The following is a 15,676-nucleotide window of genomic DNA, read 5'->3' as shown; positions in this document are numbered from 1 at the left end:
CCCTGGGCCACAGCTCTCTCTCTCAGGTTCATGGGGAAAGTGATTCTCGCTTTGATTAACAGCAAGGAATGCCCTGGAGCACCCATTAAGCAGAAGCTCTTCTAGGCGAGACCAGGGCACCATCCACAATCAAACATGGACAGATAGCTCAGTGATTTAGGGAAAGGTTGGGACTTCAATTTCCCACTGTGCCTCCTTCATAGGGGCTGGACTTGATGATCCCTTCTAGCTCTGCAGTTCTGAAATTACAATGATGGTCATCATTTAGCATTGGGACAGCAAATTCAGGATAACGTCCTCTTCCTCCAGCCAGTAGGTAATACTGTTATTCTGGCTTTAATTGGATCACTTAATGCATGTACTAAATTTTATTCCAATTTTTTTTTTGAGATGGGATTTGTCACATTTCTATGTATACAGATTCCTACTTCACCCCCCACCCCCAGAAACAATGTGTTTCAGTATAAAGCAATGGAGAAGGGGGAGAATGGTGAATAACTGGCAGCCTTTTGTCTAAGAGGATTGGAAGAGACATTCCAACTCACTCCTCTCTCTCTCTGTGTGTGTGTGTGTGTGTGTGTGTGTGTGTGTGTGTGTGTGTGTGTGTGTGTGTGTGTGTGTGTGTGTGTGTGTGTGTGTATTTGAAACCCACACCCCCAACGTGAGCCTGCACCCCATTTTGCAACATACTCAAAGCAAAGAAGCCTTGCTGACATGTATGGCCATAATTTTTGCAGCTTCTGTATTTCTCCTGCACTAGACACGTTGATCTCTGGTGCCCAGCCTGATGAAGACTCCTCCAAGTCAAAAGCTAGTGGGGTGTTGTTGTTTTTGTTTGCTTGTTTGCAATTTTTAGTGATATAATAAAGGTATAGCGCACACACCTCTTTGGATTGTGTGCAAGGACCACGTGACTTTTTCTGTTGTTGTTGTTGTTGGACTCTTCTGGGCACAGCCTGAATCCCTTTGCACGCTGTGTGTTGTCACAATCAGGTCAACAAACCATGTGTAAAGTAGCCATTGCCTCATTCGGGGTGAGTGAAGATAACCCAGAGCCACACAGCCTCAGATTGGTGGAAACAACTGCCCTCTCTAACTTATTGGAAGTAAGTTTGCAAAGTTCTTCTCTGGATCCCAGCTACTGAGTGTGGCATATATTATTATCCTGTAAGGAATCCTCCCGTGCAGCCTTTTGCTGAAGCAGGCTGTTGAGCCTCTTGTCTCCATCTGTTCCGTCTGTTGTGGCTCTTGGGTAGCCCAGTGAAACACCTTCATGAAATTATTTCTGCATTACTGTAGAGTTTATTATCTCATTGTCTCTTAGAAGCTCTCCCTAACAAAAAAAAATTAAGTGTTTTTATGATGTGTGTTTGTGTGTGTGTGTGTGTGTGTGTGTGTGTAAAAGATAAAACTCCTAAATTCAACAGTCCAGTGTTACTACGGCAATTTTTTGTCCCACTGGACTTATAATCAAATGATGCCATTATGTCAAGGACAAATATTTTCCAAACACAGGAGAAATACCCAGTTGGTATGAAAGAGATATACTGTAGTAGGTTTTCTGTGATGGTTTCTAATTAGCTCTTCAGCATGTTTGTCCCTCACTGGACACCAAACCTCTTGCTATAGTGGTCATTTGGATTTTTTCCCCCTAGATGACCTTCAATGGATGAACAAAGCAAGCTTGATGATACCACCAATTACAGTATATCTGAAACCCATTCATCTAATGCAGATGAGAACAACATGTTGACATGCCTGTCAGTTTTCTAACATCTACTAGATAGGCCTTCAGCTTATTGAGTACTTTAAAGATGTTAATTTGAAAACTAAAATAAGCTTGTAGTGCCTGTGGTAGTCTGTGTAATGAGAACGTTTCCCTCATTATTAGATTTCACTTCATCTCTCAGTTCAGCTAAAATGCAAGCAAGCCAGATTAGTAATTACCAGTCACACTGTGGTATGATATACCAGATGGGCGGGATATTAAATAAATAAATAAATAAATAAATAAATAAATAAATAAATAAATAAATAAATAAATAAATAAATAAATAAATAAATAAATAAATAAATTGTTGGTTTCAGGGAATTGCACATTTGCAAAAGCAAAGTCCATCGGCTTCACTGTCCATTCAGGAAATCTTAGCTTACTGAGGACTTCTTGTGAAAAAGAAGGTGGGCAAGTCTTTGTGGTCAAATATTATACATTTTCTACCTCATAAACAAGCCTTAAAGTGTTTCATGTCCCAGAAACATGCCAAAGCCAATGCCCTCCTCAAGAGATCTTTCTGAGCCAGTAAGAGTTTCAGATGGCAAACAAATAATCCATCTTTGTGAAACTTTTTGACATGCTGTCCTATGCCCCAGGTTGACACATTCAACTAGGATGTGGTATATGGGGACTATCTGGTGTGGAAAATTAAACTTTGAGTGGTGCTAACAAAGATTACAGAAGGGTCGGTAGGTGTCTTTGTTGTCTGGTTCCTGCAATTATCAAATGGCTTTTACACAACTAGGTTTTGGCAATATTCCTCTTTGGAAGATGGTATGTCTTAGAAATGTCTCTGAATCTGTCTTGAATCAACATTTCCTCTGTTAGTCCATGTTGTTGAAGGTTTTGAAGGTAATAGCATGTTCAGAGGACAACAGCATGTTCAGGTTCATCCCTGCCATCCACCAAGAGGTCATCTTAAAACATTTATGTCAAAAGCCCTATTCAGGTATTCAGCTTGTTCACTATGCATCTCTCACATCTATGAGAATGGATAGATGCACAATATGAGGAACATTTCAAGTCCCATCATGGCTGCCCTTCCAAGCTTTAGTGTCAATTTCTTAATTGCCCTCATTAAAGGGGACGTGGTGGCGCTGTGGGCTAAACCGCAGAAGCCTGTGCTGCAGGGTCAGAAGACCAAGCAGTCGTAAGATCGAATCCACACGACGGAGTGAGCGCCCGTTGCTTGTCCCAGCTCCCGCCAACCTAGTGGTTCGAAAGCATGCAAATGCGAGTAGATAAATAGGTACCATCTCGGTGGGAAGGTAAACAGCGTTCCGTGTCTAAATCACACTGGCCATGTGACCACGGAAAGATTGTCTTCGGACAAACGCTGGCTCTATGGCTTGAAGAGCGGGATGAGCGCCACCCCCTAGAGTCGGACACGACTGGACAAAAATTGTCAAGGGGAACCTTTACCTTTACCTTACTCATTAATGTTATCTACGTCTTCCATACTTGTTATTTTTCTCTTCCTAATAATCAACTGTAATTCTGCTTTTGCACTTTCTTTTTTAACCTTCCTTGGTAGATGTTTCAATAAGGCATTAACTGCATGTCTTAAATTATATTATATTAAATTTAGTGTAGTATTGATTGTATCAGCTCACATCCTTGTTCTTAGTCACACTGGTGTAGCACAAATGGTGTAACTTTTGGAGGTGAACTGTCCCAAGTTAAGAAAGTAACCAGTTTGATGTAGTGGATAGTGTGACAGACTAGGACTTGGGAGAACAGGGTTTAACTCTCCACTTGGCCATGGAAACTCTCTTGGGGAGTGGAACTGATCAAACCACTCTTCAAATATGTCACTTATCTTGAATCCCCTATTAGGCTTGCTATAAATCTGTTCTCACTTGATGGCACGTAGGTAACTAACTAAGAAGTCACGATAGATGTTATCAGTTACCATCAGTTGCCTACTGAGTTGTATTTACTATAATTAATATTATATTGAATTATTGCTGCTTCTTCCACCAAATTTCATTCCTCCTTCATCGGAGTCTAATCCAGGTTTGCGTAATATATTTTCTGCATTTAAAACGAACAGGGAGATAAAATGCACCACTGTCTGACACATTTGCCTGTTGGAAACCATTTTGTTTCCATATTTTGTCCTGGTATAATGCTGTCACAACTCAGTGGGTTGGAGAGGCTACTTCCAGAGTCAGGGCTCAAGAGTTCAAATCCCCATTGTACCTCCTGGGAGAGAGGCCCACCGAGATCACCTGGAGAGTGTAGAGCTGAGAGGGTTATATGCCCGGCCACCTGTATGACCCGGGGCAACCTGCAGCATTCCAGAGCACTAGAAGAAAGAAGGACTCTGGTAAATCACTTCTGAGCACTTTATATCAAGAACACTCTGGGAGGGTCACTATACATCACAGTCATCGTGATGGCAAATGACATTATGTGACATTTTTGCATGTGATGAATAATGTTTATTCTTTGATTTTTTTTTCATTACTTAAAGGGCCATTTTAAGAAATGTTCAATGCAGTTTTTAGGCCATTTTCTAATCCTTTCAGATTTTTTTCTCCCTTAAGAGGAACTAAAAAGTAATGAGCCATGTAGTGGGCAACGAAAATTACTAAGCTTCTTTGTCAAAGTTAGTAATAATTATTTTCTTGGGAGGGCTTGCAATCGGTCATGCAATGAATTAATTTTATCAAGTCAAGTTTCCATGCTCTAAAAACAGCGAAACACCCTCCTGACAACAAGCAATTCCCAACCTGCACCCACCCTGCCAAGACAAAATCCACATACCCCATTACTTGTTTCCCCTTTTGGAATCACTACATCCCTCCCGCTCCACATAGACATAAATACACTGTCCATAACATATACAATCCCACCCCTCCAACACCCATAGATACCCCTCAAAATACCCCCCCCCGCCAGAGCTCTACCCACTGTCTCCTGTACTGGTTATCTTACACTGTAGATACTTACAGCTTCCCCCAACCTTCATTTGTCCCCCTATTCCAGCTGTAATTTATCCTCAATTTCCCCCAAACTCAACCACCTTGCAGCCCCCCATCCCTCCATGATTCTTCCCACTGGTCCACATACACCCCCAGTTCCTCCCTAGGTCTTATATTCTCCTGTCTCATTCCAACTCCTGACATGCCTAGGAAGTCCTGTGTGTTGCTGCAGCGCTTTACCCACCATCAGTTATGCAGTTTCAGCAAGCCCTAAAGTACCAGGTGTTCTGTCTTCCTATGGATCCTGGCTGCATGTGCAACAATACTGTACTGCTGCCCATCTCTTTTGCAGTGATCCTCCTGCTTTGTGAACATGCACGGAAAAAAGTGCTGGGAAGGATGTCATAAACTTATTTAAGAATCTGTAAGACAGATAGAAGCTGGCTGGATAGCTTGGTGTGGTTTAGTTATCTCCCTGTGGACCTTTGGCAAGCTACACAATCCCAGGGTGCCTCCAGGAGAAGGGAATGGTCAACCATTTTATTTATTTATTTATTTATTTGTTGAATTTGTACCCCGCCCATTTAGTCAACTGGCTATTCTGGACGGCTAACAACATATAAGGTAAACAATTTAAAATATAGGAACAAGTAATACATCAATAGACAAGAACTCACAATGGAAGAACAAAATAAATTAAGAAGTAGTGGAGGGAAGGCTTGCCTAAAGAGCCAGATTTTCAGTTGGCCTTTGAAAATGCCCAGTTCTTCTGAATTGTACCTAAAGCCTGCTTGATACTGTCATACATTCCCTTGGTGTTACCTGTGTCTGCTGCTATCTGTATCTGAGAGCAGAGCTGAAGCCAATAACCATTGGAACATCTCCTGGCAGCCTGTTGGACTTTCCAACAAGCAAGTCAAAGAGCCTGCAAGTTGTACTCACTAGGACAGGCTTTGTATGCTGCTAGAGCTCTCCTCTTATCCTCGATGGCTGGCATCAACTGCTTGGAATGGGTTTCAAACCGGTCTGCCATCTTTTTGGTCTTCCTGCCAAATATGGACAAGGCGGTGTTATAAACAGCGTTCTTGAAATGTTCCTATCGTTCAGGTGCATTTGCATCAGCCAGGCTGGAAGGGTTTCCTCAAGTGCTTGGGCAAATTCCTCCACTTTTCTTTGATCACGAATCTTGCTGATGTCAATACGTGGTCTTCCTTCCTTTTTCGTTTAATACAATCTCTTTGTTCTTAGTTTTACTCTACTACACACCAGGGAGTGATCGGTATTAGAAACCATATCAAGCATTCATTTACCACAGAGTGGGTTTTTGTTTTGTTTTTTGAAGGACTGTATATGCTGGCTTTTAAAAACAGAAATTTATATATTAATTAAAAAAAACAGAAGAAAAAAGTCCCCAATTTACAATGGAAGAAATAATTGCAAATTTTGGCTGTTCAAAGTGCCATATATATCTGGAAAAAAAAAGTCCTACTGGAGTCAGTAGGGCTTCTGTTTTGAGTAGTCTCATGGAAGCTGGCAATGCAAGTGTTCTTGCTGCTTATGTATTGAATGTCATCCCAAGAAGAGAACCCTTCTGGGTACAGCACCTGCAGGTGATTATGTCTGCCAGTGTACTAAGAAAGAAGAGGTAACTCCTTTGTTTTTTCCAGTCCAGATAACATATTGTTGTTCCAGGCAGTTAATAAAAGTTATTCCAAAGCCTCTGAAAGCAGAAAGCATTGAGCAATAAGAGTGATTGCTGGAGAAGGAGGTAGGAAGGTAGATTTCCATCAATTGGTAGATCATTGGCCAGTTTTTGGTATTTATGTATTTTAAATACATAATTTAAAATTATGCTGGCATCATTGATTGATGCACATTGATTGATACACATTCCATAATGTCTACCGAGCAAATGGAGCTGCCATTACATATATCTTGGTGATGGCAAGTGTCTGTTCTTGCTATTGTCTCTCCACTAGGCTGGTCTCCAGAAATAATCCTAAACCCCACAACAAACATCAGCCCTGCTTTTGGGTTCAGTGCTTTTGTGGTTAATTGCTGTCAGGTCACCTCTGATTTATGTCAATCCTATGAATGAGTGATCTCCAAAATGGCCTGTCCTTAACAGCCCTACTCAACTCTTGCAAACTCGAGGCCATGGCTTTCTTTATGGACTCAATCCATCTCATATTTGGTATTCCTCCTTTCCTGCTGCCTTCAACTATCCCTAGCACTGCTGTCTTTTTCAGTGAGTCTTGATTTCTCATGTTGTGCCCAGCCTGTCTCATCATTATTGCTTCTAAAGAAAATTTGGAGTTGATTCGATCTGCATCTGCTTTGATTCACATTGTTTATTATGGGCACAAGACCAATTCTAGAAAAATTCCTTTGGGCACACATTTGAAAAAGGAAGCAAAAGAAGCAACATCTCCACTCTTCTTTTTCCTAAGATTGTGTACACATTTTTCTAAGGAATAATGCTTGTTCTTAAAATTTCAGAACTTCTTTTTGAAGTTTCTTTTCTCATCCATCTTTACACTCCTCCCTGCCTCCATTGGTTTTTAGAAGGAGAAAAAACAGAAAACAATCCATAAATCTGCACAGGCCATCAAGGACTCTAGAACAATGGTCCATTCTCCCTCCCAGGAGTCTCCACAAATACTTGACACTAGTTTGCAAAACCAATTAAATCTTTGGACTTGCTGATGTGAGACATGCCCAGTGAAGTAGAAAGGATGGGGATAAGTGCTGACAGGGAAGGAGATGAGGGGCATATTGCTAATTGTGCCCCACCCGTTACCATCATGCTTCTTTGTGAAAGGGTCCTGATCAGAACCATGGGACACATGTTGCTCTGAGGGGGTCGAGGTGGGAGGAGTGCATCCTGTAGACCCCTGTGGTGAAACAGCAGCACAGAAAATGTCTGGGGAAATCACGCCTTGTTGCCTGAGCCGCTTAGGGAGGGGGGCCGATCAAGCTGAATAGCTTGTGCTTTGGCCAGAGCCAGCCCATGGCAAGTACTGCTGTTCGCAGTTAGTCTGTTAAGATCTGATGGTATCCAGTTTGGATTCCCATGTGTCAGAGGGCCAGTCCACATTTCAGGGAACTGTGGTGCTTCCTCAGGTCTCCAGGCAAGGAGAGAAATCTCAAGGCAAATGTTGTTGTTGCTGTTGTCATATTTATTTATATTTTATTTGTTTTATACCCCGCCTATCTGGACTACTCGTCCACTCTAGGCGGCTAGAACACTCTCTGGGCAGTTTACAGCTTAACTAGGCAAGGAACACCTCCCCCCCTCCCCCGTGAGCTAGGTAAAAAGAAAAAAAAAGCAAAGTGTACTGCTTATATACCGCCCCATAGTGCTTCAAGCACTCTCTGGGCAGTTTACAAGTTAATTATGCAGGCTACACATTGCCGCCCCCCCCCCCCCCAGCAAGCTGGGTACTCATTTTACTGACCTCGGAAGGATGGAAGGCTGAGTCTTCCCTGAGCTGACTACTTGAACCCATCAGGAATGAACTCCATTCATGAGTAGAGGCTTAACTGCAGTGCCGCAGTTTAAGTACTGTGCCACGGAACTCTGGGGAGGATAACACTTTTAATACTTTGATTTTTGGTATGTTACGTTGCTTTGAATTCTTGACCTCCTTCTCCACCCATTCCCAGCTGGCACCAAAGTTCACTGGTACTGTGTGAAAATGCTCAAATGGCATGAGTTCCGGTGGATACAGCACTGGCATTTCCCCCAGTCCCCACATGCTTGGCTTTTGGACATGACATCATGCCAGTTGGAGCAAGGCAGAGAGCAAAGCACTGTTGTCATCACTCACTAACCTTCTTTTTTGTATGGCAACAAATTCTACAAATTCTGAAATAAAACTCCCTCACCCCCGGCTTGGTTTTCCTCTGGGACTGCACACGGCCCACCTTTTTGTTATTACAAGGATCTCTCCCCCCATCTCTTGTTTTTTACCCATAAATCTGAGGGAATGGGATGCTGCTGATCTGGAAACCTTACATCCAGTATTAATTTGGAACGGAAGGCACTCATCAGGATAGGTAATAAGAAGAGTACAAAATGCAGATTGCTGGATCAGTCCATATTAGTGATTTAGGAGCAGGTCTTCTGCAAAGTTAATGGCCTTAAATTGTCTATTCAAGACCAAACTAGCCCCCAATATTTTGCACTGCAATGAGGATAGTCTGTGACAATGCATTGTTGTTGTTTGGAAAAATCCATTTCTGCCCTAACTACCATAAGTATTGCAGCTCAGCTGAGAGTAAAGAGGGAAGCCTAAGGAGGTTGTCAGCTGATGGCATAGTCCTTGCTAACCAGAAACCCCAAGGGCTTTGATTCTGTGATCTCTAGTTGTGTTGCACCACTGCCAATATTCTGCCTTGCATTTACTTACTTAGAAGGTTGGTTTTCTTATCATGCCCATACTGTCACCAGTATATATGTGAAAACTCATTACTATGTCCCGAGTTTCTTGCTGCTGTTGTCACCTTCTAGCCCTTAACTTGAGAAGTTACTTTCTAGTGTGTCTTGTGTCTCTTGTTGGGAAACAGGGCAAGAAATGTGATAGGAATTCAAGAGCATCACATGTCCCCTAATGGTAGTATCTGAAACTCTGCAGGAGAACGTCAAGCGGGAAGGGGCAGTACATGACATGCCCTGCAGAAAAGAACAAAGCAGTGAGAGAACTTTAGCATTGCCTAGAAGGGGGAGGGGATCTCAGCAGAAAAACAATAGCAAGCAGTCATTGTAGGAACTTCAGTCCAATGAAGGAGGCACTCCCGCTGTACAAATCCCTCAGTTGTAATCTGTCTGTGCTCTTTTGCCTTCCCTGCCTTTCTTCAACCACAGGCGGTTTCTAGAAAAACATTCCTCACAGCAATTTCTGCTGTTCCCATTAGTTTGCTATAGCATCCACATGGTACTGGAATCGTGGCATCTTGGTGTCTTAAATTCCATTTTTAAAAAGCAACTCCCCCCACCCCAAACCATATTTTACATTCTAAGTTGATGTTTTCTTTCTTTTTTTTCTTCTTTCCTGGGTTACTGGGGAAATTACAGTCACTGACATTTCCATAATCTCTATATTCTTGAGGTGGGGTATAGATGATCCTTACATTCACTTTGTTCTGCCAAACTATCCGGAAACATGAATGAACCTTTAATGGGTTGATTTGGTAAAGCTTAGGGTGCACAGTGTATGAGAATGAGTGGAGTCAATAGCTGCCTTTCTGATGAAGGGCTAGAAAGGGTTTGGAGGCTTGTGCAGCCAGTCACCGAAAACAATAGCACTTCTCACAGAGAGTACAGCAGAAAACACCCATTTGTCACGTCTATGTGCCCTGCAAACTCAAAGAGGCACAGGCAAGTTTAAAGTTACTCCTTGGATCCCATTGAGATGAGACTGAAAAAGAGGCCAGAAGGTTAAAAAGAAAAGTGTGTAGAAAACTGGTTGGATCCAAGGTATCCAACTGTACAGCTTAGAAACCTAGGGATGTCCACTAAAAATCAGGTAGAAGCAAACAAGAGGGCCTGAATTGTGGGATTTCATATTTAATAAAAAGCCAATTTTTAGATTTCACAAAAGTAACAGTAATGTTGGATTTTGGAGAGCTGGTATAGTTACTGAAAAATAGTGACCATTTGTGACTTTGGACTGTTCTGTCGTGTTCTGTAGACCTTAACATTCTCTAGACCAGTGATGGCGAACCTATGGTGCGCGTGCCACAACTGGCACACACAGCCCTCTCTGTGGGCACACGAGCCGTAAGTCACCACAGATAAATACTTAGCCATTCTCTGATCCCGGATCTCGGCACTCCCGTCTGGTGGTGCATTGGTCCAGCGGAGGGGTGCACTGGCAACCATTACCGGTCCAGCCCAATGGGGGACTGGAGGACCAGTAAGTATTTATTTGTTAATACCACCCGGGGGGGGGGCAAGCATTTAATCCTTGCAGTGCAGGAGCAGTTGTTCTTTTTTCTAAACTAAAACCTCAGCATTTGGGTTTTAATTGCAGTATTGGCACTTTGAAATAAGTAAGTTGATTTTGTGTTGCAGTTTGGGAATCTGGGCTCAAAAAGGTTCACCATCACTGCACTAGGTGCTCAGAAGAAGCCACTGCCCTCAAGCAGCAGATTTTGCAGTACCAGTGTATTTTTGCCAACTATCCATGGCATGGATCCACATGAATTTTAATGTATGCTCATCTCCAAATCATTGCCCATCTCCATTTCCTCGGTTGTGGCACTGGCACAAGAGGTTGGACTGTAAGCTTCTTTGAAGTGGCATATTTTCTCCCCACTTGTACTCTGCAAGGAGCTGTCCATAGAGTGCTCATGGTGTTGATGATGAAGATGAGGCTTGCCAGGTCTCAGAGAATGAGCTGCTGTGCCAGGAAATGGCTGGACTCCCCTGAATCTCCAGGCCAGGCAAACAAATGTGAGGAGCAGTGGTGGAAGGAAAAGATTGAGTCACGTTTATTGTTACGGGGTGGCCATAGTGTTTGGGTTCCCAACTCCAACCCTCTCCAAATGGCACCAGGGCTCACTGGCTTCCTGTGTCTGTCCAACACGACATGTAATATACTTGCTTAGGAGCTCAGACAGGGAACATACAACACCTAGCTCACTCCCATACACATGCATGGAGAAATATTATGTTCCCAATTCCTGTGACATCACAAGGCCCCACACCATGACTTCACAAAGACCCACCCCAGGCATTGGGCCCCAGATATGAGGGGATGGGGAAGATAATCCCGTGACAGCCCCTGACAAACAGGACAACACTTCAAAAACATTTGAGAAAAATTATTTTATTGGTTTTGGAAAAGAGGCTAAATGGGAATCCTCAGCGGAGACAACGCCCTGGTTCAGCTCCAGCAGGACATCTGCCTTCTGGTCCCTCGCTTCCCCCTGAGGGAGAGGAAGCTTCGGGCCCTGCAAGGGAGAGAGAAAAATCAATTAAGGGGATGAGCTCGTCCACTGCCGTCAACCAGCTTCAACCCAGGCGTATCTACCCATCAATGTTCTGGCAACTTCATCCCAAAGTTCTGCCTGCCAACATCCACTGGCTTCAACCAGGAATATCCATCCCGTTCAACTCTTCCACTCCACTTCTGAAGCGAGCCTCCACCAGCTCCCAAATGCTTGGGTCACACTCACGCCCCAGTGACATGCCCATGGAACGCCAGCCAGCCCATTCACACACACACACACACACACACACACACACACACACACACACACACACACACACACACACACACACACAAGCTACCCCCCAACACACACACACCTTAACTCCAGCAGCCATTCACACACACGCCTGGGCTTCCATCCACTGATATCCATCAAGCTTCCGCCAGCTGGTTTCAGGAGGCTAACATCTCCCGGCTTCATCCGCCAACCTCTGCCGGCCTCCGCCTTGGGGCCTCAGCTTTCGCAGGCATATTCCACCAGCTTCTGTCTGCAAACATCCACCGACTTCCCCCGGTCCATCGCTGACATCAGCCAGCTTTAAGCCACAGATCTCCACCAGCCTCAAGCTGTTAACTCGCCAGCCCACTTAGCAAGTTCATCTGCTTTTGCGAGAGAACTTGCCTTGGGCAGAAGGGCTGGGTCACCTGCAGCCACTGTCGCTCTCTCTGCTGGACTGCCCTCTGGCCACCGACCTCCCTTCTGGTCTCCTGCCCTGCCCAGCAAGCCCCTTTTATCTGCCAGCAGAGAGGTGGGGCCCTGTGAGGTCACAAAGACCCAGGTGAGTAGGGTTGGGTTCCCAAGGCAGCAACAGCAACACCCTCCGGATTGGCTGAGTCCTGAAGATGATGTCAACAGTCCCTCTGATCATGTGATTCACCCACAAAAGCTTACATTTTGCATGATTTTTTTTAAAAAAATTAGTGGCCTATAAATGTATCCCCTGTCACCAATCCTTCTGATTGTTAAATCTCTTGGCCTTCTGACAGTATTCTAGGCTGGTGCTCCAAAAAGTTATCTTCCAACATGCTAAGATCAGGCTTTTGCCCATCAAAGCAAGAATACAGGAAGCTTTTCTGCGTGTCTCATAAGTCGGCAGCAAATTCAATGCCTTAGGCCCCAATGAAAACGAATGAACACAACTATGGCTCTCTCTTAAACTGAGAGAAATCAAGGCTTGCATTCATAAACACCCGAACCACTAGGCCAGTGATGGTGAACCTATGGCATGCATGCCACAGCTGGCATACAGAGCCCCCTCTGTGGGCACACGAGCCATAAGTCGCCATAGATAAATACCCATCCTCCGATCCCGGATTTTGGCACTCCCGTCTGGTGGTGCAGTGGTCCAGCGGAGGAGTGCAATGGCGACCATTATCGGCCTAGCCCAATGGGGGATTGGAGGACCAGTAAGTATTTATTTGTTAATACCGCCCATGGGAGGGAGGGGAAACAAGCATTTAACCCTTGCAGTGCAGGAGCAGTTGTTTTTTTCTAAACTAAAACCTCAGCATTTGGGTTTTAATTGCAGTATTGGCACTTTGAAATAAATAAGTTGATTTTGTGTTGCAATTTGGGCACTCGGGCTCAAAAAGGTTCACCATCACTGCTCTAGACCATGACTGGATTTGGGATAAACCTTCTAGAATGAAATCACTCTATCACTTGATCATAGAGCATTTTTGGTCCAGAATCAGAAGTTCTGTTTTCTTTTGTAAAAACCATTATTTGTCCTGCACGCAGGTTCTAACAAGGTAAAGTTTCCCCTTGACAATTTGTCCAGTCGTGTCCGACTCTAGGCGGTGGTGCTCATTCCCATTTCCAAGCCGTAGAGCTAGCATTTTGTCCGCAGACAATCCTCCGTGGTCATGTGGCCAGCGTGACTAGACACGGAACGCCATTTAGCTTCCCACTGAGGTGGTACCTATTTATCTACTCGCATTTTTGCATTTTGCATGCTTTCGAACTGCTAGGTTGGCGAAAGCTGGGACAAGCAACGGGGGCTCACTCCATCTCATGGATTCAATCTTACGACTGCAGGTCTTCTGACCTTGCAGCACAGAGGCTTCAGCGGTTTAACCCGCAGCGCCACCACATCTCTTTCTAACAAGGATCACAACATTTCATAGGTTTGAAAGAGCTTTGAGTCTCATGTCCTGCTCCAGGCAATGTACAAGCAAAGTAGGGTCCAGGCAGTTACAAGGAGGGCAGGTAATCCATACAGGAGCAATCCAAAAGCAGTGTCACAAGCAGTTCAAAGTCTGGGCCAGCAAGGTGCAATCAGATAGCATGTATCTGCATGGAGTTCAATCCATAGTCACAGCTACAAGGCAGTTGAAGACCAAGCATAGTAGAAATCTGAGGAAACTGGATCCTGGAGTTGACGTTGAGGCTGACAAAGGGTACAGGGTGTTCCAAAATGATTTCCAGCAACCTTTCTTGCCCCAAGCTGAGGATGCTCAGCATGACCTCCCAGAGCCCCTCCCAGGCCTCATCTGCAGGTATTTTGTCAAAAGTCCTCTTCCTATGGAAAATCTTGTTTACAGGATGCTCCTCTAAGAGGCCACCCAAGTCCCTTGTGTTTGTCATGGCTGCTGGTCTCTCAGAGTTGACCTGCAGACCAACTTTTGGGAACAGCTTCACTGTGGACCTCATCCATTCCAGATTATCATCCACTTTGTTAATTAATCTGACCCCTGGAAAAGCCAAAGACTTCAGCCTATGATGCTTGTGGAGTCACATCAGTATCAATCGGAGCCCAAAGGCAAAGAGTTAATAATGCCAAGTAGGTTTTGGCATGGAAAACTGTAAATGATTATACCCACTACAATTGGCTGTTGCATTGAGATGTGGGAGGCATCTTCTACAGTGGACCCTCGACTTACAGACAGCTCGACTTACAGACTTTTCAAGTTACAGACTCCTTTGGCTGCAAAATTTAGGTTCGACTTGCAGCCAGAGAATCGACTTACAGACCAGAAAAAACCCAAAATGGAACAAAAATGGAACAAAAACGGCTGGTTACGGATTAATTGGTTTTCAATGCATTGTAGGTCAATGGAGACTCGACCTACAGACTTTTCGACCTGCAGTCACCATTCCAATACGGATTAATTCAGTAAGTAGAGGGTCCACTGTATCTCTCAAATACATTTGTCACGGTTATGCTTAACTTATGCAGAAGAAAAACAACACACCTTGCTAAATGTATGAATGTTGAAGAGTATCTCCCACCAGGACAAGACTCTAGCTGGACCATCTGGAAGTTACTTAATAGGCATCAAAGTGAAGTAGGAAGATCAAAGAATAATAAAGTAAAATGGGACTCAATGGAAACAGGACAATTTTTTTTGTGACTGAAGAAATCAAATCAATAAGGTAGGCAATTTACATCCCACCATGTATACAAACAATCTAGCAAATGTTCAAGATAAAACCATTGAAGTAGCCCAGTTATGGTAAAAAAAAAAGAGTCTAGTTATCTTAATATTTTATTTTGTTTTACCTATATTTCATGTATGTCCATAATTTTAAATTGTGTAATACTCTGATATAAATAAATAAAGATTAGTTATGGCTAAACAGAAATGTAAAAAGAGCTTCAGATCCCTGCAGGCTTTTGATGGCCAGATGACGCTAAGCATCTCCAGGTAGAAAATCAGATTAGGAGCCTGAAATGTTCAAAGAATATATAAGGCAGGAAAATCCACAACGCAATTAAAGAAATATAAAGAATGAATACTGAGATCCTTGGAACACTAAAGTTCGTTGGCCAGGATCCAAGCAATTACACACAGATAATGGGCACAATGTGTTTAATTTGGGCATTAATTGCACACAGCACCATGATGCAGCTGTAACAGGCAATGCAAGTGCAGTTGATAAAGCCTTAATGCCATACTCAAATCAGATGGGGCTTATCTAGCCAAAGCAGAGGTGAGTAATTTTGTAACGTCCTGGGGGCAGCATTCAGATTCCA

The 15,676-nt window shown here is 43.7% G+C and overlaps 1 long non-coding RNA gene across 1 annotated transcript; it reads right to left on the bottom strand.

Annotated features, from left to right (window-relative positions):
- Nucleotides 1-728: 728 nt before the first annotated feature.
- On the bottom strand, nt 729-12,990 carry LOC144588942 (uncharacterized). Its single transcript, XR_013544710.1, has 2 exons — nt 12,017-12,990; nt 729-11,658 (listed from the first exon to the last, which is right to left on the bottom strand). It is a non-coding gene; the product is annotated as an uncharacterized LOC144588942 (long non-coding RNA).
- Nucleotides 12,991-15,676: the final 2,686 nt, after the last annotated feature.

The sequence above is a fragment of the Pogona vitticeps genome, chromosome 4 (genome assembly GCF_051106095.1).
Source record: "Pogona vitticeps strain Pit_001003342236 chromosome 4, PviZW2.1, whole genome shotgun sequence".
Classification (NCBI taxonomy): domain Eukaryota; kingdom Metazoa; phylum Chordata; class Lepidosauria; order Squamata; family Agamidae; genus Pogona; species Pogona vitticeps.
This window is presented reverse-complemented; position numbering and strand designations above follow the sequence as displayed.